Here is a 13,550-nt window from a genome sequence, read left to right as displayed (position 1 = left end):
GACCTGCAGTACGGGAAAAATCCCACAAGATGGCACTCAACACGAAAGGACAACACCGTTAATGCCAATTCATTTCTATGGGGGATTTGGAAAAAAAAGTCACAACGGTTACAAAGTTATTGTCATTATTAAATGATGTTATTTTAAAACATTTCAGGCTGCGAAATGCATAATAAAGCGGTATTTAGGATGTCAGTCACACTTTTTTAAAATTTGCATAACTGATAAGTGGAACTTTTTCCACCATTCCTGCACGGAATATATAAAATTCACAAGTTTTCAAACCCGGGAAAGCAAGTTCAATAATTCTAGCTTGTACGGTTACAAAGTTATCGTCATTATTAAATGATGTTATTTTTGGAGTTTCAAGCTGAAAAACGCATTATAAAGAGGTATTTAGGATGCCAGTCACACATTATTAAAAGTTTGCATAATGAAAAAAGTTAAAATTTTCCACCATTCCTGCACTAAATATATACCATTTTCAGGTTTTCCTACCCAGGAAAGCAAGTTTTATGATTCTGGCATGTATGGTTACAAAGTTGTTGTCATTATTAAATGATGTTATTTTCGAAGTTTCAAGCTGAGATCGCATAATAAAGCGGCATTTAGGATGCCAGACACACTTTTTTAAAAGTTTGCATAACGAAAAGAGTTGAAATTTTCCACCATCCCTGCACTAAATATATACAATTCACAAGTTTTCGGGGAAAGCAAGATTAATGATTTTAGTATGTATGGTTACAAAGTTATTGTCATTATTAAATGATTGTTTCTTTGAGCGTTTCAGGCTGGGAAATGCATAATAAAACATCCACAAGTGGCGGGCAAACACCAGCCCGGGGTTCGGCCCACTAGTCCCCAAACATAAGCCGGGAAAACATCCACTCGTGGCGGCCACCAGTCCCCAAACTCAAGACCCGGTGCTCGGCCCACTTGTCCCCAAACACAAGCCAGGTCTACATCCACTAGTGGCGGGCACAAGTCCCCAAACACAAGCCCCGGAGTTCGGCCGACAAGTTCCCAAACACAAGCCGGGAACATCCACTATTGGCGGGCACAAGAGTGTTATCCATAAAGGGACACCGTGTGAACAAACCTGAGTCCCATGAAATTATATTGACTCAAATTGTATTTAATTTGTGCCCACAGAACCCTTAAAAGCAGCCAAGTATTGACAGAATTTAAAGGGACAGTGTGTGAAAAAACTTGAGACACATTCAACTCCATTGTCTCAAAGCATTTTTCTATTGTGAGCTGCAGGACCACAATATCGCCACCGGAGGGCCCTCGTTAAATAGGCGCCCATTAATTTCCAACGGCTCAATGTATTTACAACGGGAGCTGCAGTACGGCAAAAATCCCACAAGATGGCACTCAACCCAAAAGTGCAACACTGTTAAATAGGTGCCAATTCATCTGTATGGGAGAATTTGTATCAGAAAAGTCAATGCTTTGTCAGCCATAAAGAGACAATGTTTAAATAGAAAAAAAGTCTTTTTATTTACATTGACTCATAGGGTTTTGTTTTTATTACTGCCTGAAGAACAGTTGAAACAGCCAAGTTTTGTCAAAAATTAAAGGCACAGTGAGTGAAAAAACGTGAAACCCATTTAATGACTTTGGCTCAAAGCGTTCTTTCAAATTTCAGGTTTCAGTGCCTCAGAAATGCCCCTGCTTGCCTCGGACATAAAGGGACAATGTGTATATAAAAAGAAGTAATTTTACGTAAATTGACTCTGAGCATTTTTAATTGCAGCCCTCAGATCCGTTGAAAACAGTCAAGTTTAGTCAGAACTTAAAGGGACAGTCCGAAAAAACTTGACACACATTCAACTCCATTGTCTTAAAGTGTTACTGTGAGCTGCAGCACCGCAAAAACGCCACCGGAGGGAACTCGTTAAATACACGCCCATTCATTTCCAAAGACTCAATGTATTTACAATCGGACCTGCAGTACGGGAAAAATCCCACAAGATGGCACTCAACCCGAAAGGACAACACCGTTAAGGTGCCAATTCATTTCTATGGGGGGATTTGGAAAAAAAAGTCACAACGGTTACAAAGTTATTGTCATTATTAAATGATGTTATTTTAAAACATTTCAGGCTGCAAAATGCATTATAAAGCGGTATTTAGGATGTCAGTCACACTTTTTTAAAATTTGCATAACTGATAAGTGGAACTTTTTCCACCATTCCTGCACGGAATATATAAAATTCACAAGTTTTCCAACCCGGGAAAGCAAGTTCAATGATTCTAGCTTGTACGGTTACACAGTTATCGTCATTATTAAATGATGTTATTTTTGGAGTTTCAAGCTGAAAAACGCATTATAAAGAGGTATTTAGGATGCCAGTCACACATTATTAAAAGTTTGCATAATGAAAAAAGTTAAAATTTTCCACCATTCCTGCACTAAATATGTACCATTTTCAGGTTTTCCTACCCAGGAAAGCAAGTTTTATGATTCTGGCATGTATGGTTACAAAGTTGTTGTCATTATTAAATGATGTTATTTTCGAAGTTTCAAGCTGAGATCGCATAATAAAGCGGTATTTAGGATGCCAGACACACTTTTTTAAAAGTTTGCATAACGAAAAGAGTTGAAATTTTCCACCATCCCTGCACTAAATATATACAATTCACAAGTTTTCGGGGAAAGCAAGATTTATGATTTTAGTATGTATGGTTACAAAGTTATTGTCATTATTAAATGATTGTTTCTTTGAGCGTTTCAGGCTGGGAAATGCATAATAAAACATCCACAAGTGGCGGGCAAACACCAGCCCGGGGTTCGGCCCACTAGTCCCCAAACACAAGCCGGGAAAACATCCACTCGTGGCGGCCACCAGTCCCCAAACTCAAGACCCGGTGCTCGGCCCACTTGTCCCCAAACACAAGCCAGGTCTACATCCACTAGTGGCGGGCACAAGTCCCCAAACACAAGCCCCGGAGTTCGGCCGACAAGTTCCCAAACACAAGCCGGGAACATCCACTATTGGCGGGCACAAGAGTGTTATCCATAAAGGGACACCGTGTGAACAAACCTGAGTCCCATGAAATTATATTGACTCAAATTGTATTTAATTTCTGCCCACAGAACCCTTAAAAGCAGCCAAGTTTTGACAGATTTTAAAGGGACAGTGTGTGAAAAAACTTGAGACACATTCAACTCCATTGTCTCAAAGCATTTTTCTAATGTGAGCTGCAGTACCACAATATCGCCACCGGAGGGCCCTCGTTAAATAGGCGCCCATTAATTTCCAACGGCTCAATGTATTTACAACGGGAGCTGCAGTACGGCAAAAATCCCACAAGATGGCACTCAACCCAAAAGTGCAACACCGTTAAATAGGTGCCAATTCATATGTATGGGAGCATATGTATCAGAAAAGTCAATGCTTTGTCAGCCATAAAGAGACAATGTTTAAATTTTAAAAAAAGTATTTTTATTTACATTGACTCATAGGGTTTTGTTTTCACTACTGCCTGAAGAACAGTTGAAACAGCCAAGTTTTGTCTCAAATTAAAGGCACAGTGAGTGAAAAAACGTGAAACCCATTTAATGACTTTGGCTCAAAGCGTTTTTTCAAATTTCAGGTTGCAGTGCCTCAGAAATGCCCCTGCTTGCCTCGGACATAAAGGGACAAGGTGTATATAAATAGAAGTAATTTTACGTAAATTGACTCTGAGCATTTTTAATTGCAGCCCTCAGATCCGTTGAAAACAGTCAAGTTTAGTCAGAACTTAAAGGGACAGTCCGAAAAAACTTGAGAAACATTCAACTCCATTTTCTTAAAGTGTTTCTGTGAGCTGCAGTACCGCAAAAACGCCACCGGAGGGAACTCGTTAAATAGACACCCATTCATTTCCAAATGCTCTATGTATTCACAATGGGACCTGCAGTACGGGAAAAATCCCACAAGATGGCACTCAACCCGAAAGTACAACACCGTTAAGGTGCCAATTCATTTCTATCGGGGGATTTTGAAAAAAAAGTCACAACGGTTACAAAGTTATCGTCATTATTAAATGATGTTATTTTAAAACATTTCAGGCTGAGAAACGCATGATAAAGCAGTATTTAGGATGCCAGTCACATTTTTTAAAAATTTGCATAACTAAAAAGTTGAACTTTTTACACCATTCCTGCACAGAATATATAAAATTCACAAGTTTTCCAACCCGGGAAAGCAAGTTCAATGATTCTAGCTTGTACGGTTACAAAGTTATCGTCATTATTAAATGATGTTATTTTTGGAGTTTCAAGCTGAAAAACGCATTATAAAGAGGTATTTAGGATGCCAGTCACACATTATTAAAAGTTTGCATAACGAAAAAAGTTAAAATTTTCCACCATTCTTGCACTAAATATATACCATTTTCAGGTTTTCCTACCCAGGAAAGCAAGTTTTATGATTCTGGCATGTATGGTTACAAAGTTGTTGTCATTATTAAATGATGTTATTTTCGAAGTTTCAAGCTGAGAAACCCATAATAAAGCAATATTTAGGATGCCAGACACACTTTTTTAAAAGTTTGCATAACAAAAAGAGTTGAAATTTTCCACCATCCCTGCACTAAATATATACAATTCACAAGTTTACCGGGAAAGCAAGATTTATGATTTTAGTATGTATGGTTTCAAAGTTGTTGTCATTATTAAATGATTGTTTCTTTGAGCGTTTCAGGCTGAGAAATGCATAATAAAACATCCACAAGTGGCGGGCAAACACCAGCCCGGCGTTCGGCCCACTAGTCCCCAAACACAAGCCGGGAAAACATCCACTCGTGGCGGGCACCAGTCCCCAAACTCAAGACCCGGTGCTCGGCCCACTTGTCCCCAAACACAAGCCAGGTCTACATCCACTAGTGGCGGGCACAAGTCCCCAAACACAAGCCCCGGAGTTCGGCCGACAAGTTCCCAAACACAAGCCGGGAACATCCACTATTGGCGGGCACAAGAGTGTTATCCATAAAGGGACACCGTGTGAACAAACCTGAGTCCCATGAAATTATATTGACTCAAATTGTATTTAATGTATGCCCACAGAACCCTTAAAAGCAGCCAAGTTTTGACAGAATTTAAAGGGACAGTGTGTGAAAAAACTTGAGACACATTCAACTCCATTGTCTCAAAGCATTTTTCTAATGTGAGCTGCAGTACCACAATATCGCCACCGGAGGGCACTCGTTAAATAGGCGCCCATTAATTTCCAACGGCTCAATGTATTTACAACGGGAGCTGCAGTACGGCAAAAATCCCACAAGTTGGCACTCAACCCAAAAGTGCAACACCGTTAAATAGGTGCCAATTCATCTGTATGGGAGAATTTGTATCAGAAAAGTCAATGCTTTGTCAGCCATAAAGAGACAATGTTTAAATTGAAAAAAAGTATTTTTATTTACATTGACTCATAGGGTTTTGTTTTTATTACTGCCTGAAGAACAGTTGAAACAGCCAAATTTTGTCAAAATTTAAAAGCACAGTGAGTGAAAAAACGTGAAACCCATTTAATGACTTTGGCTTAAAGCGTTTTTTCAAATTTCAGGTTGCAGTGCCTCAGAAATGCCCCTGCTTGCCTCGGATGTGTAAATAAAAAGAAGTAATTTTACGTAAATTGACTCTGAGCATTTTTAATTGCAGCCCTCAGAACCGTTGAAAACAGTCAAGTTTAGTCAGAACTTAAGGGACAGTCTGAAAAAACTTGACACACATTCAACTCCATTGTCTTAAAGTGTTACTGTGAGCTGCAGTACCGCAAAAACGCCACCGGAGAGAACTCGTTAAATAGACACCCATTCATTTCCAAAGGCTCTATGTATTCACAATAGGACCTGCAGTACGGGAAAAATCCCACAAGATAGCACTCAACCGGAAAGTACAACACCGTTAAGGTGCCAATTCATTTCTATCGGGGGATTTTGAAAAAAAGTCACAACGGTTACAAAGTTATCGTCATTATTAAATGATGTTATTTTAAAACATTTCAGGCTGAGAAACGCATAATAAAGCAGTATTTAGGATGCCAGTCACATTTTTTAAAAATTTGCATAACTAAAAAGTTGAACTTTTTACACCATTCCTGCACAGAATATATAAAATTCACAAGTTTTCCAACCCGGGAAAGCAAGTTCAATGATTCTAGCTTGTACGGTTACAAAGTTATCGTCATTATTAAATGATGTTATTTTCGAAGTTTCAAGCTGAGAAACGCATAATAAAGCGGTATTTAGGATGCCAGACACACTTTTTTAAAAGTTTGCATAACGAAAAGAGTTGAATTTTGCCACCATCCCTGCACTAAATATATACAATTCACAAGTTTTCCGGGAAAGCAAGATTTATGATTTTAGCATGTATGGTTTCAAAGTTATTGTCATTATTAAATGATAGTTTCTTTGAGCGTTTCAGGCTGAGAAATGCATAATAAAACATCCACAAGTGGCGGGCAAACACCAGCCCGGCGTTCCGCCCACTAGTCCCCAAACACAAGCCGGGAAAACATCCACTCGTGGCGGGCACCAGTCCCCAAACTCAAGACCCGGTGCTCGGCCCACTTGTCCCCAAACACAAGCCAGGTCTACATCCACTAGTGGCGGGCACAAGTCCCCAAACACAAGCCCCGGAGTTCGGCCGACAAGTTCCCAAACACAAGCCGGGAACATCCACTATTGGCGGGCACAAGAGTGTTATCCATAAAGGGACACCGTGTGAACAAACCTGAGTCCCATGAAATTATATTGACTCAAATTGTATTTAATTTATGCCCAGAGAACCCTTAAAAGCAGCCAAGTTTTGACAGAATTTAAAGGGACAGTGTGTGAAAAAACTTGAGACACATTCAACTCCATTGTCTCAAAGCATTTTTCTAATGTGAGCTGCAGTACCACAATATCGCCACCGGAGGGCCCTTTAAATAGGCGCCCATTCATTTCCAATGGCTCAATGTATTTACAACAGGAGCTGCACTACGGCAAAAATCCCACAAGATGGCACTCAACCCAAAAGTGCAACACCGTTAAATAGGTGCCAATTCATATGTATGGGAGCATTTGTATCAGAAAAGTCAATGCTTTGTCAGCCAGAAAGAGACAATGTTTAAATTTAAAAAAAAAGTCTTTTTATTTACATTGACTCATAAGGTTTTGTTTTCACTACTGCCTGAAGAACAGTTGAAACAGCCAAGTTTTGTCTCAAATTAAAGGCACAGTGAGTGAAAAAACGTGAAACCCATTTAATGACTTTGGCTCAAAGCGTTTTTTCAAATTTCAGGTTGCAGTGCCTCAGAAATGCCCCTGCTTGCCTCGGACATAAAGGGACAAGGTGTATATAAATAGAAGTAATTTTACGTAAATTGACTCTGAGCATTTTTAATTGCAGCCCTCAGATCCGTTGAAAACAGTCAAGTTTAGTCAGAACTTAAAGGGACAGTCCGAAAAAACTTGAGAAACATTCAACTCCATTTTCTTAAAGTGTTTCTGTGAGCTGCAGTACCGCAAAAACGCCACCGGAGGGAACTCGTTAAATAGACACCCATTCATTTCCAAATGCTCTATGTATTCACAATGGGACCTGCAGTACGGGAAAAATCCCACAAGATGGCACTCAACCCGAAAGTACAACACCGTTAAGGTGCCAATTCATTTCTATCGGGGGATTTTGAAAAAAAGTCACAACGGTTACAAAGTTATCGTCATTATTAAATGATGTTATTTTAAAACATTTCAGGCTGAGAAACGCATAATAAAGCAGTATTTAGGATGCCAGTCACAATTTTTAAAAATTTGCATAACTAAAAAGTTGAACTTTTTACACCATTCCTGCACAGAATATATAAAATTCACAAGTTTTCCAACCCGGGAAAGCAAGTTCAATGATTCTAGCTTGTACGGTTACAAAGTTATCGTCATTATTAAATGATGTTATTTTTGGAGTTTCAAGCTGAAAAACGCATTATAAAGAGGTATTTAGGATGCCAGTCACACATTATTAAAAGTTTGCATAACGAAAAAAGTTAAAATTTTCCACCATTCTTGCTCTAAATATATACCATTTTCAGGTTTTCCTACCCAGGAAAGCAAGTTTTATGATTCTGGCATGTATGGTTACAAAGTTGTTGTCATTATTAAATGATGTTATTTTCGAAGTTTCAAGCTGAGAAACGCATAATAAAGCGATATTTAGGATGCCAGACACACCTTTTTAAAAGTTTGCATAACGAAAAGAGTTGAATTTTTCCACCATCCCTGCACTAAATATATACAATTCACAAGTTTACCGGGAAAGCAAGATTTATGATTTTAGTATGTATGGTTTCAAAGTTATTGTCATTATTAAATGATTGTTTCTTTGAGCGTTTCAGGCTGAGAAATGCATAATAAAACATCCACAAGTGGCGGGCAAACACCAGCCCGGCGTTCGGCCCACTAGTCCCCAAACACAAGCCGGGAAAACATCCACTCGTGGCGGGCACCAGTCCCCAAACTCAAGACCCGGTGCTCGGCCCACTTGTCCCCAAACACAAGCCAGGTCTACATCCACTAGTGGCGGGCACAAGTCCCCAAACACAAGCCCCGGAGTTCGGCCGACAAGTTCCCAAACACAAGCCGGGAACATCCACTATTGGCGGGCACAAGAGTGTTATCCATAAAGGGACACCGTGTGAACAAACCTGAGTCCCATGAAATTATATTGACTCAAATTGTATTTAATGTATGCCCACAGAACCCATAAAAGCAGCCAAGTTTTGACAGAATTTAAAGGGACAGTGTGTGAAAAAACTTGAGACACATTCAACTCCATTGTCTCAAAGCATTTTTCTAATGTGAGCTGCACTACCACAATATCGCCACCGGAGGGCCCTCGTTAAAAAGGCGCCCATTCATTTCCAATGGCTCAATGTATTTACAACGGGAGCTGCAGTACGGCAAAAATCCCACAAGATGGCACTCAACCCAAAAGTGCAACACCGTTAAATAGGTGCCAATTCATATGTATGGGAGCATTTGTATCAGAAAAGTCAATGCTTTGTCAGCCAGAAAGAGACAATGTTTAAATTTTTAAAAAAAGTCTTTTTATTTACATTGACTCATAAGGTTTTGTTTTCACTACTGCCTGAAGAACAGTTGAAACAGCCAAGTTTTGTCAAAAATTAAAGGCACAGTGAGTGAAAAAACGTGTAAAGACTGGTGGAGTCAGATAACTAATTCGAAAATTTGGTAAACGATACAGCTTTATATATTTATTTCCTAACAGGACCAACCCACAGCCCGTCAGAGCGCTGGGTGGCCTTTGAGGCTAACCACATCGAATTTGTTGTGGTGCTTCTAAAATGCTACTTAAACTTATGGCAGGCCCCACCGGCTGGCCTGGTGGCTCCCCTTCCCAAATGATGGGTTCAGAGGCCGCCGGCGGTATGTAACCTGCCAAATATTTTGCCAAGATATCAGCCTTGTCGTTCCCTCGTGCTACAAAAGTGTCGGCTTTGGAGTGTTCCAGGACTTTGACAATGGCCAATTCACAAGGGCCTTTGATAGCTTGATACAACCGCTCCATCAATGTTTTATCAGCGATTTCAGTCCCCTTTGTAGTCATCCAACCGTTCCAAAGTCAACCTTGCAAATGAATCAAAGCCGCTGCGATGGCATGGGCTGAATCTGAATATATAGTCAGTTTTTCACCCGGGCACTCTTCTAATGCCAAAATCAAAGCCAACACCTCAGCTGCGGGCCTGTGAGTCACTCTCAATGCTTTCACTGGAATAAAAGTAGAATCTCGCCATTCTGCTACTGCGGCGGCGGCATGCAAGGCGCCATCTTTGGCCCGCCAACAGCACCCCTTCCAAGGGTTCCGAGTACAAATCTTGCCTTAAACGCTGATCGTTTTGAATCTTCAAAGCACATTCCTGTGCCCCGTGAACAGTTGGTCTGCCATATTGACTCCATCATGCACGTACAGTGCATCCGGAAAGTATTCACAGCGCTTCACTATTTCCACATTTTGTTATGTTACAGCTTCATTCCAAATTGTATTAATTTAATCTCTTATCTCAAAATTCTACACAAAATACTCCATTATGACAATGTGAAAAAGTTTTTTTTTTAACTTTTTTGAATTTATTAAAAATAGAAAACTAAGAAATCACATTTACATTAGTATTCACAGTCTTTGCCATGAAGCTCAAAATTGAGCTCAGGTGCATCTTTTTTCCACTGATCATCCTTGAGATCTTTCTACAGCTTAATTGGAGTCCACCTGCAGTAAATTCAGTTGATTGGACATGATTTGGAAAGGCACACACCTGTCTATATAAGGTCCCACAGTTGAGTGTGCATGTCAGAGCACAAAGACCAAGCATGAAGTCAAAAGAACTGTCCGTAGACCAGCGAGACAGGATTGTCTTGAGGCACAAATCTGGGGAAGGATACAGAAAATTTTCTGCTGCTTTGAAGGTCCCAATGAGCACAGTGGCCTCCATTATGCTGCAAGTCCGTGGGGTATGTATCTATCAGTTTCGCACATCGGGAAACTGATTTTTTTATCCCATTCCTCCTTGCAAAACAGCTCAAGCTCAGTGAGGTTGGATGGAAAGTGTTTGTGAACACCAGTTTTCAGTTCTTTCCACAGATTCTCAATTGAATTGAGGTCTGGACTTTGACTTGGTCATTCTAACACATTGATATGTTTTTGGTGAACCATTCCATTGTGGCTTTTGCTTTATGTTTTGGATCATTGTCTTGTAGGAAGACAAATCTCCGTCCCAGTCTCAGGTCTTTTGCGGACTCCATCAGGTTTTCTTCCAGAATGGTCCTGTATTTGGCTCCATCCAGCTTTCAATTTTAACAATCTTCCCTGTCCCTGCTGAAGAAAACCAGGCCCAAACCACGATGCTGCAACCACCATGTTTGACTGTGGGGATGGTGTATTGAGGGTGATGAACTGTGCTGCTTTTACGTCAAACATAACGTCTTGCATTGTTGCCAAAAAGTTTGATTTTGGTCTCATCTGACCAGAGCACCTTCTTCCACATGTTTGGTGGGCCTCCCAGGTGGCTTGTGGCAAACTTTAAACAACACTTTTTATGGATATCTTTAAATAATGGCTTCTCTCTTGCCACTCTTCCATAAAGGCCATATTTGGGCAGAATACGACTGATTGTTGTCCTATTGACAGATTCTCCCACCTCACTTGTAAACCTCTGCAGTTCATCGAAAGTGATCAAAGGCCTCTTGCCTGCATCTCTGATTCAGTTTACTCCTTCCATTTCAATATTATTGCTTGCACAGTGATCCTTGTGATGTTTAAAGCTTGGGAAATCTTTTCGTATCCAAATCCAGCCTTAAACTTCTCCACAACAGTATCTTGGGCCTGCCTGGTGTGTTCCTAGTTCTTCATGATGCTCTCTGTGCTTTAAACAGACCTGTGAGACTTACTGTACAGTGCAGTTGCATTTATACAGAGACTTGATTACACACAGGTGGGTTCCATTTATCATTGTTAGTCATTTAGATCAGCGTTGAATCATTTGGAGATCCTCACTGAACTTCTGGACAGAGTTCGCTGCACTTAAAGTAAAGGGGCCGAATAATTTTGCACACCTACTTTTTGTTTTTTTATTTGTTAAAAAAGTTTAAAATGTGGCAAAAGGTCACAAAGTCTAAGGGGGGCAAATAGTTTCGCAAGCCACTGTATATTGGGTTATCTTTGGGTGAAGTGTTTTTATCTATGTTCTTGTCAAGACCGGAGCAAACAGTGGTCCCAAATAGGTAACGTTTCACACAACACCATTTTTTTTTATAACTTTTTTTTTCTGGTACAAATTTTGACATAGGTTTGATTCCACCATCATACATCAACACAAACACAAAACATATACACTTAACACACCCCTAAATAACACAAGGAAAACAGGAAAAAAAATAAAAATGAAATAAAAAAATAAATAAATGTTAATACAATACAATCAATAGAATAAAAAATGAGGGGGAGGTGTTTAGACATCAAGTAAAATTTGTGTGATAGGCTTCCATCTTTTCTCGAATGGATCGAGTTTCAGTTGAAGTCTTGCAGTGATTTTTTCCATAATGTACAGTTCCTCCAGGTGTCCCTCCAGATAAAACGGGACACCAGAAAGCGGCCATGTCACTCAGGTCAGGGTGACACAACACACTCTTTTGTGGGCCCGACAGCTTTCACTGGTTTACCCCTGCTTCATCATACGGGTGCCCACCCCATCCTTAAGAACGCGTCCACAATCCCACTATTCTTTCACAACACCTCTCCACTCCTTTCTATCACCAACAAGAGCTCTAGCTTCCATTATATTTAGACCTCTTTCCTGCAGTGCACTCATAACACCATCCATCCACGTCAATCGCGGCCTTCCTCTTGGTCTCCTTCCATTGACTTCTGCACTGTAGATCCTCTTCAACATTCGCTCCTCATCCATCCTCTCCATGTGTCCAAACCAACCGAGTACTCTCTTATCAACACGCTTGCTCAGTTCCACGAATACTCCAGTTCTGTCTCTCACAATTTCATTTCTCAGTCTATCCAATCTTACTTAATCTCACTCCTAACATAGTCCTCAAACACTTCATCTTAAAAACATTCAACTTCCTTCTTAAATCTGCGTTCAGGCTCAAAGTCTCTGCACCATACAACACAGTCGGCACAATCACACTCTCATACAATCCCCGCTTAACATCCATTCTCATACTCTTGTTGTTCATCACTCTCCTCAGAGCACCCAAAACCTTGCTTCCTTGATTCACTCTGTGCAATACCTCACAATCCATTCCACCAACTACAGCCACATCACAACCCAAGTACCTAAAGCTTTCAACTTCTTCTAGCACCTGTCCATGCAACCTGATTTCTAACGTCATGCCCACTGAACACTTCATCACCTTACTCTTCCCAACATGGACACATAACTTATCCCTATCACATACTCTTCCAAACTCCATTACCAACCTTCTCAATGTTTCCTCAGAATTAGCCACAAGCGCTGTGTCATCTGCAAACAACAACTGACTTACCTGCCACACTGTTCCACTGTTGTCCATCATGTCTACCCCTCTGCCAAAAACTCTTGCATTCACCTCTCTCACCACACCATCCATGTACACATTAAACAGCCATGGTGACATCACACACCCCTGTCTCACACCAGTCAACACAGGGAACCACTCACTTGTCTCACTCCCTACTCTTACACATGCTCTGCTGTTCATATAAAAACTCTTCAATGCTTCCAACAACTTTCCACCCACTCCATACATTACCATCACTTGCCACAACGCCTCTCTATGAACTCTGTCATACGCCTTTTCCAAGTCCATGGAAGCCAAATAAACATCCTTACCTTTAGCAAAATATTTCTCACACACCTGATCCACACATCCTCTTCCTTTCCTGAAACCACTCTGCTCCTCCATCACCACCTCATTCGTGCTTTCTCTCACTCTCTTAATCAAGACTCTTCCATACAGCTTACCCGGCACAGACAACAAACTGATACCTCTTGAATTGCTACATTCAT

The sequence above is a fragment of the Urocampus carinirostris genome, chromosome 3 (assembly GCF_059441175.1).
Source record: "Urocampus carinirostris isolate Australia breed hairy pipefish chromosome 3, RoL_Ucar_1.0, whole genome shotgun sequence".
Classification (NCBI taxonomy): Eukaryota; Metazoa; Chordata; class Actinopteri; order Syngnathiformes; family Syngnathidae; genus Urocampus; species Urocampus carinirostris.
This window is presented reverse-complemented; position numbering follows the sequence as displayed.